The following is a 12,739-nucleotide window of genomic DNA, read 5'->3' as shown; positions in this document are numbered from 1 at the left end:
GGTCGACGGTCACGCGGTTACTGCTTTGGTCGACACGGGAGCTAACTACTCAGTCATGAGCGGGCCACTCGCTGTCCGACTCAGGAAAGTGACAACAACTTCGGATGGCCCGCTATCCGCACCGCAGGTGGTAACCTTATTACGCCGTCAGGACGCTGCACCGGGAAAGTTACAGTAAATGGGCGAACCTATGCTACAACCTTGCTGGTCCTACAGAAATGCTCACGAGACGTGATTTTGGGAATATATTTCCTGAATGAACATCGGGCGATCATCGACCTTCGATCTAAGTCGATCAAGCTTTCCACGGACAAAGCCATATCTGCCGCGACGACAGCGACTCAGCACGTTGCCTTAAACGTCCTTGACGAAGCATTCAGCGTGCCGCCCAGATCAAGTATCGTCGCCTGCATAGGTACTGGAAACATCGAAACTGCCGAAGGCGTAGTCGAGGGCAACACCCAGTTACTCCTGGATCGACGACTGGGCGTCGCAAGGGGAGTCGCCCAAATCCGGAATGGCCAAGCCCAAGTGCTGCTAACTAACTTCACCGAAGAATACCGGCATCTAAACAAAGGTACGACGATTGCTTTTCTCGACGAGCTGGCAGACATCAGAGACATATTTTCCCTACCTGACCAACCCGTAGAACCATCTGACCAAGGCCATCAACCCACGTTTGATATCAATCCAGCATTAACCCGGAGCAGACAAGACCAAATACGCAGCCTTCTTCAAAAGTACAGCGACTGCTTCTCATCAGCATCGAGTGTGCAACGAACGAGGCTTGCCAAGCACCGCATTGTCACAGACGAACACGCCCGACCACTGCGACAGAGCCCCTACCGCGTATCGCCGCTAGAACGCCAAGCTATCCGCAAGCAAGTTGAGGAAATGCTTCGTGACGACGTCATCCAGCCATCGAGGAGCCCCTGGACAGCACCAGTCGTCCTAGTGAAAAAGAAAGACGGCACCCTTCGCTTTTGCGCCCATTACCGCCGCCTGAACAGCATTACGAAGAAGGATGTCTACCCCATCCCCCGCATCGACGACAGATTGGATCGGCTATGCAACGCTAAGTACTTCTCATCGATGGACCTGAAGAGCAGCTACTGGCAAATTGAAGTCGACGAAAGAGATCGCGAGAAGACTGCGTTCATCACGCCAGACGGACTCTTCGAGTTCAAGGTGATGCCATTCGGCCTCTGCTCTGCCCCAGCGACGTTCCAGCGAGTAATGGATACAGTGCTCGCTGGCTTGAAGTGGAAGATTTGCCTAGTCTACTTAGATGACGTTGTTGTCTTCTCCTCAAGCTTTGAAGACCACCTCAGAAGGCTTCGGATAGTGCTGGAAACAATCAAGTCTCCAGGCCTAACACTGAAACCAGAGAAGTGCCACTTCGCCTACGAGAAGCTGCTGTTCCTTGGTCACGTCGTAAGCAAGGATGGAGTTCGCCCAGACCCTCAGAAGACGGCTGCGATCGCAGAGCTTCCACAGCCTAATGACAAGAAAGCTATACGCAGATTCCTTGGATTGTGCGCTTATTACCGGCGATTCGTCAATAACTTTTCGCGCATCGCTGAACCTTTGACTCAACTTACCAAAAGGCCGCAAGAAGAAGCTTTCAAAGAGCTGAAGCGCCGCTTACAGACCCCTCCTGTTTTCGGGCACTTTGATGAAAACGCCGAAACCGAAATCCATATCGATGCAAGCAGTGTGGGCTTAGGAGCGGTCCTCGCTCAGACAAATGGATGACAGGAGAAAGTTATCGCGTACGCTAGCCCTTCACTGTCAAAAGCCGAGGCCAACTATTCGACCACCGAGAAAGAATGTCTCGCCATTATTTGGGCCACGTCGAAATTTCGCCCCTACCTGTACGGACGACCATTCAAGGTTAATTCAAGCAAGCTCCGTAACCAGCTCGTGAACGTGAAAGATAGACTGCAGATTGAAGAGTATCCAGGCGTGATATACCAGATACCATGTGCTGACTGCCCCCAGGTGTACATTGGTGAGACGGGAAAGTTTACAAGACGGCTCAGTGAACACAAACGTGACGTAAGAAATAATAATCACGCGACTAACGCCATTGCACAGCATGTGCAAGAACATGGTCACGCGGTTGACTGGGACCACGCCACTATCGTCGCGAAGGAAAGGAACGTGTCATCTCGGCGCCTACTGGAATCTCTAATCATCCAGTCGACACCAGCTACCATGAACCGGATGCAAGGAAATATGCCACCAATCTACGCACACTCGTTACGTCATGTGTTGCGTATATAAGTCGCGGCGCTTCCTGTCCCGCTCAGTGATCAAGGAACCCGTACGAGTTAATAAGAACGGTAAACTGGGCTAGTTGGTAGGAATTCATACTGAAAACTGCGCAAACTGAAAACTGCCCGTGTTGTGCCTTCTCGTTCTGTGTCTTCGTTTTTTGCGCAGTTTTCAGTATGAACCCGTACGAGGTTCCGAAACGTCTAAAATTTCTTGACTTGGTCAGTGACCGTATTCTTTTTCCTTTTCCTTCATTCAGGGTTGTGAGCGATCACCATGCTCTGTGCTGGCTAGCCAATTTGAAAGATCCCTCCGGCCGCCTTACTCGTTGGAGCCTGCGCCTTCAAGAATTCGACATAACTGGCCGCAAGCATTCCGACGCAGACTGCTTGTCGCGAGCCCCCGTCGACACAGCACCGGAAGAGGAAGACAGTGACGCTTTCTTAGGACCGGTAAGCGCCAGCAGTTTCGCGCAGCAGCAGCGCTCGGATCCTGAGTTGCAAAGCCTAGTTGATTATCTGAAAGGCAAGACCGCATCGCGTCCCCGAGGTTTCAAGCGGCAACTGTCGTCCTTCGTCCTTCGCAATAATGTCCTCCTTAAGAAGAACTTCGCGCCCAACATTACAGTACATCTTCTTATCGTGCCTAAAAATCTCAGGCAATAAATTATGCAGGCATGTCATGATGAGCCGACTGCACGGCATCTCGGGATTGCTCGCACGCTGCACCGCATCCAGGAGAAGTACTATTGGCCGCGGCTAGCTACCGACGTTTCCCATTACGTGCAAACGTGCCTTGAGTGTCAGAGACGCAAAACGCCTCCGACTAGACCAGCCGGACTCTTGAACCCTATACCACCGCCAACTAAGCCCTTTCAGCAAATAGGGATGGACCTCCTCGACCCCTTTCCGACTTCATCATCAGGTAACAAGTGGATCATCGTGGCCACCGACTACATCACCCGCTACGCCGAAGCAAAAGCGTTGCTAGTGGTACCGCACCAGAAGTCGCAAAATTTATGTCAAACAAATTCTCCTGGAAGACGGCGCCCCCGAAGTGCTCATCACAGACAGAGGTACGGCATTTACAGCGGAGCTGACGCAAGCCATTTTAAACTACAGCCAGACAAGCCATCGGAGGACAACTGCGTATCATCCGCAAACCAACGGACTCAGAGAGCGTCTGAACAAAACCATCGCAGACATGCTCTCCATGTACATCGACGCCGAACACAAGACATGGGACTCCATTCTGCCCTACGTGATCTTCGCCTATAATACTGCCGTCCAGAAGACAAGCAGGTTTACCCCATTCCAGCTGGTATACGGCATGAAGCCCACGAGAACACTCGACGCAATGCTCCCACATGTTTCCGACGAAGACAACCTCGACGTCGCCGCCTACCTTCGTCGCTCCGAGGAAGCCCGAAGGCTTGCGCGGCTTCGCATTCAAGACCAGCAGCACACCGACGCCCGACGCTACAATCTGCGCCGACGAGACACGCATTACAAGCCAGGTGATCGTGTTTGGATATGGAGGCCAGTTCACCGCCGTGGATTGAGTAAAAAGTTGCTGCGACGCTACTTTGGCCCGTACAGGGTTCTCCGTCGCATCGGTGACCTCGACTGTGAAGTCATCCCCGACGGCACGACAGCATCTGAGTGACGCCGCACACCCCCGGAAGTCGTACATGTCGTACGCCTGAAGCTATATTGTGAACAGTAAAGGACTCCAAAATTAAATTCTACGTGTTTATTTTCATTTTAAGGCATCGAGGCGATGCTTCTTTGGGAGGGGCCGCAAGAAAGGGGTGTTATCATTTTTGTTCATGACGCAAGAAGCGACCGGACTGATCTCGATTGATCGCAGCCATGAAGCGCTGCATCTACGTTTTTCCAGATTACTGTAGATGATCTTGTCCTGTTATCTTGAAGTTTCCTTGCCGGCTTTAAATTGAGCGATGCCGCGAGCGGCAGGCGCTCTTAGTTAGACGACTGACGAGCACGTTTGTTGCTTACGCCGCCGCCGAGTGATTTAGTTCTTTTGCGAGCGCAAGTCAGCCCAAATAAAGAGCTTCGTTTGCAAGTCTTGCTGGTGTCTTGCTGACCGCTGGACTGCCGTCACTACGATGTGACAATAGTGTGAGGACAATAAGGCAGCACGACGAAGGCGATCCTCTAGAGCCAGTCCTGCGTCATAACTCGAGCAGTACGCGGTGCAGACGGCTTAATCTGATGAGCGCTGGCCGTGCGACAAAGTCTTTCGTTCATTAATGAAATCGCGGCATCGGTGTCCAAAGCGTCATGACACAAGCGGCCTCGACAAAAAAACTTCAATAAGATTAGCAGGTTATATACGAGGTCTTTGAAAGTTCCATGGGGACGCAGTTCTCGCCTCAAGAACTACTGCCCCTATTTTTCCCCTTGAGTAGCGTTGGGGCGATGTCACATCAGAGCGAAGAAGGCGTCGTGGAAAAGGTGAACGGCGGCTCGAGAGGGTGGAACGGTCAGGGGAAAAGGACGAGTTGATGGTGCCTCAGCAAGCCCGGAGTGCTGACTAGAAGGACAGTACCCGTGAGCTTGAGGAGATGGTGGTGAGGCTTGGAGACGACGAAGGCAAAGCCATGCCACATGGCTTGGCAATCCGCAAGTTTAGCAGATAGGCCGGAGTTGCCGGTAGTACGCCAGGGAATGCTGACTCGTGGAGCCGGTTGAAAGTAAGGTGCCTGCTCTTGCAGAGGTGCTGGAGGCGACGGATAGGTCGGCGGCCGAGTTCGGCGTATGTCAGCGGAGCGGAGACAGGTGGTGGTGGATGTGCGGGTGGAAGAGCCTCACCAAGCTACTCTTGGATGGCATTTCGGAGAGCCGGAGCCAAATGTGGTGGTAACACTGGAGGGCTCGGCAAAAAAGAGATGTCGCGCCACTTCTTCACGAACAAAGTCCTTGATTTGTTGCAGCAGAAAGGTGTCAGCTGCAGGCGTCAGCCCAGCAAGCGACTCAACCTGCATATGGCGCTGACGAGTCAGTGTCCTCTGCTTCCGCAGCTCCTCGAAGTTTTGGCAGAGGCTGACGACTTTAGCAATAGTGCGTAAGTCGCGCACTAACAGCATCTGAAAAACATCACCGTGTACCCTTCAAGATGTGTTTAATCTTGTCAGCTTCCGGCATGTGGATTGCGCACTTGCGTAAGTCAAGGACATCTTCGATGTAGCTTGTGAAACTTTCGCTCACCTGCTGGTACCCTTCGTGCAAGCATTCTTCGCCACGGCGTTTCCTGACAGCCAGATGACCAAATACCTCGGAGAAGATCGTTTTAACGGCAGGCCAAGTTCGGACGTAAACCTAGTGGTTTCGATACCACAGGTTAGCAACTCCGGTGCGATGAGCGTGACATTTCTGTCGACAGCTCCTGCTTACAACGATGAGGCATTAAAGGCTTCCGCCTTAATATCATGTTCTTTAATTTTTTGGCACCGTTCCATCTGTTGTACAGGCTGATCTGTGCTTAAGACTTGAGGTAATCTTCGACATCCTGCCCATCCATCCCGCTGAAGATGGCCGGGTCCCGTAGGCGAAGGTAGCCGGCACAGATAACACCTGGGCCCACTTGCAAAGGCTGATGTTGAACTTCGTACGGCTGCCGAGTTCCAAGGCTGTTACCCAGCACTTCCGCCATATGTAAGGCGGGGGTTTATTTAAAGGTACTGGGACGACGGGAGCAGCGGCGAAAGCAATCCAAAATCGTCAGGTCAAGCACCGACACACATGGCGATAGCGATGCTGCTGTAGCGCATGTCACCTTTGTTTTTGTCACACATGTTCGTCTTCTTGCGTATACCTTTTTAGAAGGCTCCGGTGGCTCCTACCCACCACGTGATTTGAAATTTTAGTACTTACTGCATGCAAGTACTATGGTATCATCAGGAAACACTGCGGTCCTTAGCCTCTGAATTTGTTGATTAGAACTTGTACTGATAGCATGTACGCATGACTTCGAAATGGCAGAGCCTAGGCAAGAAACAGCAATACCACAACTGAGTATCTTTGAATGTGCACGGTAGTAACTGAGCAAGGGCAATTTGCATCTCCATAGCAAGGACTAGCACACATGATACGGCTTTTGTACCAATCTTATATCTAAAATTGTAGCTCATTCCTGTGAGCAGTATCAAATGTGAAACGCCAAATGTGAAACCTCAATCGTGAAACCTGTAAAAAACCTGTAAACATGATCGACCTGCCTAATAAAGGCACCACGCTCAACAAAAACAAGATAATCACCCTCATATCTGAATATAGATTTTATACCAGCCCACAAATTAATTTCAATAGGTTTATTTACATAAGTGGGAAAGATGTTACGTAGTACTGCAGGCACATTTAAATCAATGCACACCGCCTTGTTTTCAGTATACAATTCTTCCCATTCAACAAAAGCGGACTTAAGATCGGCAAAATCTCCAAAAATGCCCTGACAGAGATTCGCACTTTGAACTGAATTCTTCATAACTCTCACCTTTTTACGTTTATTAGCACTTGCTGGAGGCTATTGTGCGGGCGTAAAAAAAATTCCGAACATCTATACTGATCATACCGCACACGCCCGTGTAATGACATCTGGAACAGTGAACAATAGCCAGAGAGTAGTAAGGTGGAAAGTTTGGCGAGTTGAATCTTATTCATGATGAAGTTAGCGCCAAAAACGAGGACCAAAGTAGGAGAGAAGACACAACACGAGCGCTCGAGTTGTGCCTTCTCTCCTACTTTAGTCCTCGTTTTTGGCGCTAACTTCATCATGAATAGCCAGAGAGCTAGACAGAAGAAACGGACCAGCAATCTTTAGTAAACCAAGGTTTTTCTGTAAAAAAACTTGAAACTTCCTACTGCCTTGTGGCTCGCTTCGTAATGATATATTGTCACGGCTTGACGTACAGGCCGGCGGCGAGAACAGGTGAAGACAGGGAGCACAGAAAAACAGGGAGGTCCACCCGCAGCAACGTCGTCGTCGGCGCGCCGCAATCGCTCCTCGTCTTTTTCTTCCACTCGCCACACTACCTCCCCCTATAAAGAAGCTTCGTCCCGATGCTAACACGAAAGCAAAGGCACACGGCGGAAAACCACACACGCCCAGAAACTCCTGCTCGCCAGTGTAAAAGGGGGTGGGAAAATCAGTTCGGGGGCAGCAAACGATCACCGCGCGTAATGTTTTGAAAAGTTTCCGCGCTTGTGTATCCTATTTATGGTGTCTGCTAGTATTGGGAAGCCATGTCGAGCTAAACCCGGGACCCATGGCTAAGGCTCAAGAGGAAAAGCTGGACCTTGTGGCCGGTTCCATCTTACGGCTTGAAGCCAGCAATGCAGTCCTTCAAGAATCTGTCAACAAAGTGCTTCAGATTCACGCAGACTTAAAAATTGACTTAGAAAAACTTACAAAGCGAGTTCACGATTTAGAGCAGAAATTTGCAACCGCACCATCTGCTGAGTTCGTGGTGAACAGTGACAACGGTCTCGCAATTGTACAGGAAAAAATTGACGACCTTGAAAATCGCTCTAGGCGATCCAATGTTCTATTTTACGGTATAGATGATCCAGAGAAGTCGGAAACTTGGGAGGAGTCTGAACGTCTTGTAAATGACTTTTGTAAAGAAAAACTTGGGCTTATGTTGAATCTGTTTCCAGAGCGCATCGTGTGGGCCGCTTTTCTTCCGAGAAAAAGCGGCCTATCATAGCCAAATTTTATAATGAAAGAGAAGTTGACACTGTCATGAGCCGCGGCTATAAGTTAAAAAACACGAATTTAAGCATCTCGCGCGATTACTCCGAAGCCGTTCGCGAAAAGCTACGGAAGCTTCTCCAGTTTTCAAAATCTATTAAGAAATATGGGGATAAAATGCGACTCGTTTTCAACAAGCTCTTTGTTAACGACACCGCCGCGGTGGCTCAGTGGTTATGGTGCTCCGCTGCTGACCCGAAAAACGCGGATTCGATCCCGGCCGCGGCTGCTAGAATTTCTTTGGAGGAGAAATTCTAGAGGCCCGTGTACTGTGCGATGTCAGTGCACGTTAAAGAACCCCAGGTGGTCGAAATTTCCGAAGCCCTCCACTACGGCGTCTCTCATAGCCTTAAGGCCCATCTCCATGGACACATCGGAGGCGCACCAGCGCAGCGCTTACGCGCCCAGCGCCGCACCGCGACAAGCGTCGAAAAACACATGCAACTCGATGGCCTGTCGCGGCTACCGCGTTCAGCTCGGCTCGGCGAAGCAAACGGCGCGAAGGGCCGTACCGGATGCCGAGAGAACTGCGTTCTCTGATTGGTTACACCGACCGCAAACCAGCGAGTCACTTCCGGCGCCGGCGCGAGCGAGGCGCGAATATCTGACATGGACAGATATTTGCCAAGCGCCAGCGCCGGCTCGCGTCGGCGCGTCGCGCATGCGCAGTCCGGCTCCGGCGTACGCTGGTACGCGTAGGCGCTGCGCACGTGCGCCTCGGATGCACCCATGGAGATGGGCCTTTAGTCGCTTTGGGACGTTAAACCCCATAAACCAAACCATCTTCGTTAACGATAATCTTTACATGTGGAACGCCAACTAAAGTCGAGCCATTCTTGTATCAGGGCGCGAGGATGGCGAATGACGTCCTCCCTCCGTTTCCGTAAACCTGAGTTCATCGACCACCTCACCTGCCAAATTACATTGTGGTAATGATAACGAATGGCTGTTTTTGTACGCCAACATTAGAACTGTTGTAGCTAACGATATTGCACTATCATCTTTCATCGATTCATGTCAAGCTTCTTTGTGGTAATAACTGAGACGTGGCTGAACGACACTATTCATGATGTCAACATTTTTACTAGTGCATGCAATTTCAATTTTTTTCGCTGTGATAGACAATTGCGAAGGGGGGGGGGGCGGTGTTCTCATCGCGAGAAAGGAAGAATTCATTGCCACACCTATCGTTATCGATTCTTTCCTTGAATGTGTTTGGGTTTCTTTGAATGATGGTGCATTTCGTGTCATCATCGGCGTTTTCTACCGTCTGCCCGACATGTCTGGTGCGTTTGCAGATGAATATCATCGGGTGCTCAGTGAAATGTATGCGCATTTTCCCAATTCCCCTGTTATTATATTTGGAGATTTTAATTTTCCAAGAATTAATTGGTCAACACTTTTCGTAGTGGACACAGATGCAGAAGCACATTCTTTTCTCAGCACTTGCCTTGATTTTTCATTAACACAACCCATTAACCAACCAACACGATCAACTAAAGCCTCTTCCAATGTACTTGACTTAGTTCTCACAAACAAACCTGATATATTATCAGGCATAACTCACAAGGAACGCATCTCTGACCACGATGTTATCACTGGGTACATCAAATTTCGCGCTAGTAAAAAGATAACTACTAAAAAGAAAACAAGATGTTACGGCAAAGCCAATTTTGATGCAATTAATGCAGAATTATTAAAGTTTTCTGATAAATTTTTGTATGATTTCTGCTCTCGCTCTATAGAGCGTAACTGCATCCTTTTTAAAACTGCTCTCAATGATCTTATCGACCAGTTCATTCCCATGTTAACCATTACCTGTGATACCAGTTCTCCTTGGTTTACCAACAGCCTTCGGCGGCTGAACAACAAAAAGAAAAAGCTATACAGACAGGCAAAACTGAATGGTCTTGTGATGGTGGTTTGGTTTGGTTTATGGGGTTTAACGTCCCAAAGCGACTAAGGCTATGAGAGACGCCGTAGTGGAGGGCTCCGGAAATTTCGACCACCAGGGGTTCTTTAACGTGCACTGACATCGCACAGTACACGGGCCTCGAATTTCTCCTCCAAAGAAATTCAGCCGCCGCTGCCGGGATCGAACCCGCGTCTTTCGGGTCAGCAGCCGAGCACCACTGAGCCACCGCGGCGGATGAATGCTCTTGTGAATGTACTTGTGAGTTCACATGACAAATACCGAGCATGTGAAAAGGATTATAAGGCACTATTAAAATCTACTCGGCGCAACTTTTTTTCTCATGACTTGTCTTCCATGCTGAAAAATAATATTCGCCGTTTTTGGCGTGTCGTAAACCCAGTAATTCGACCTCACATCACTCTTACAGATTCTGTTGGTGTTCCCATCCCTGATTCAGAGTGAGCTCAACTTCTTAACGATGCGTTTGTAATTGTGTTCACAGATGAAGACATTACTTCCTTGCCTCATTAAGCGCATTAGTGGGACTAACCATGGACGAGATAGTCATCAGTGAGCCTGGTGTTTTATCTTTCAATAATAAAATTTTAAGGAATACATCACATAGCATTGGTTCCATGTTAACCGCATTATTTTCCCAGTCGCTATCAACTGGCACCATTCCTAACGACTGGCGCACAGCTAAGATAATACCCATTTTCAAATCAGGGAATCGTGCTTCTCCGCTTAACTATCGTCCCATCTCCTTAACAAGTACAGTTTGTAAATTACTCGAGCATATTATACATACTCAGGTCATCAACTACCTTGAATATCTAACATTATCTTCGATCATCAGCACAGTTTTCGCAAAGGCTACTCATGCGACACCCAACTTGCCGGTTTTATTAACGATATTCATGCACTGATTGACGCTGGTTTTCAAGCTGACGCAATATTTTAAGATTTTTCTAAAGCATTTGATCGCGTTCCACACCAAAGGTTGCTGCTTAAACTTTCCCAACTGACTTACCCAATTGCGTGACGTCCAAAATCAGACTATTTGCTGACGATTGTGTGCTTTATCGATGTATAACCTGTAACACTGACAGCCAGCCACTGCAGTCTGATCTTGAAGCGATAAGCACATGGTGTTCTAATTGGTTAATGCCGTTAAATCTTTCCAAAACTAAGCTCATGTCTTTCACCAACAAGCCACGTATTCCTGCCGCTTGATAGCAATAGTGTAGAATTCACCACAAGTTACAAGTATCTTGGCATTAACCTTCAATCCGACTTATCATGGAATCATCATATTAATCTCACTCTTGCCTCCGCTAACCGTACTTTCGGACTTCTCAAACATAATTTAAAAGAGGCCCCGACAGATGTAAAAAAACTAGCGTACACCACATTCATCCATCCGAAATTCGAATACGCGTCTGCCATTTGGGATCCTCATCAGAATTATATCATCAGTAACATAGAAGCCCAGCAAAACCGTGCTGCGCGATTCATCTTTTCTGATTATTCATGTTACACCAGCGTCACCTCATTTCAGACTAAAGCCGAGTTAGAAAACTTAGCACTGCGCCGAAAAATTTCCCGTCTATCACTCTTCCACAAGCTTTATCACCATACTTCCCTTCATGATGAATTCTTTCAGCCACCGCCAGTTATCTTTCCACGTCGCGATCATCCTTACAAAGTTAAACGCAGTAACTGCCAGTCATTCCATTATGCCTATTCTTTTTTCCAAGCACAATAACCGAATGGAACGCTTTGCCATCAGAAATTGCCGCAGAATCTGATCTAAATAAATTCCAGCACCGTATTCACTCATGTTTCAACAACTAAAAAGGTATTTTTTTCAGCGTTCTTTCTTCCGCCTTGTCTTCTTTTTATTTAATATTTTTTTTTCTTTTTTACTTCAGCCCACTTTTCCAGTGTCGTCTTTTTCTTTTTCTAGCGGAGCTGTTAGTTATTCTCAAATTTTGCTGCTATGTGCATTGTTGCGACCCTTTCTGTGGATGCCTATTTATGATTAATATTTTGTGATTTCTATTTTATTTTAGTGCAATATTTTTAGCCTTCTAACAATGCTTTGTACTTACCCCCCCCCCCCCCCCCCCCCCATGTAATACCCTGAAATAAGGGCCTTTGGGGGTATTTTGAATGAATAAATAAATAAATAAATAAATACGGCTTAAGCCGCACTATGTGCACTATTTCAGGGCGGGGTGAACGACGTGATGACCGCCGCGTTCTTTCGGGCAGCACCTCGTAGTTAAGTTCACCGATGCGGCGAAGAACTGTATACGGGCCAAAGTAGCGCTTTATGAGTTTGTCAGAGAGGCCTCGACGGCGTACCGGCGTCCACACCCAGACCTTGTCTCCAGGGTAAAAATGGACGTCGCGCCGACGGAGATTGTACCGACGAGCGTCAGCATGCTGTTGGTGTTGGATGCGGAGTCTAGCGAGTTGCCGAGCTTCTTCCGCGCGCTCGCAGACTAGTCGGGCACCATCGTCTACGTCGACAGTCGGCTCGTGTGGTAGTATAGCGTCAAGCATCGTGGTGACCTGTCTGCCGTGAATCAGATGGAAAGGGGACATACCTGTCGTCTCCTGGACAAAAAATATGTTGGGGCTTATGAAAAGGACTTAAAAATAATATGCCCCGGCCCATGCCACTAGGTATAACGGGCTTGATCCAATGTAAGATAAATGAACAGGGGATGGCCCAAAAGAGAATTTTGCATATCAGAAAATAAAAAAATA

At 48.5% G+C, this 12,739-nt stretch overlaps 1 protein-coding gene across 2 annotated transcripts in view; it reads left to right on the top strand.

Moving 5' to 3' along the window:
• The window catches only part of LOC149337730 (protein CTLA-2-beta-like), a 62,237-nt gene that overhangs the window by 30,881 nt on the left and 18,617 nt on the right, over positions 1-12,739 (top strand). Inside the window, exon 2 of one of the 2 annotated variants that reach the window (XM_089554938.1) lies at positions 2,537-2,729. The exons of the other annotated variant lie outside the window; for it this stretch is intronic. The gene's annotated coding sequence lies outside the window, so the exon portion shown is untranslated. The remainder of the gene's footprint in view (positions 1-2,536; positions 2,730-12,739) is intronic. 2 annotated transcript variants of the gene reach the window in all.

This window comes from Amblyomma mixtum, chromosome 7, assembly GCF_055824585.1.
Source record: "Amblyomma mixtum isolate Tamu chromosome 7, ASM5582458v1, whole genome shotgun sequence".
Taxonomy (NCBI): Eukaryota; Metazoa; Arthropoda; class Arachnida; order Ixodida; family Ixodidae; genus Amblyomma; species Amblyomma mixtum.
This window is presented reverse-complemented; position numbering and strand designations above follow the sequence as displayed.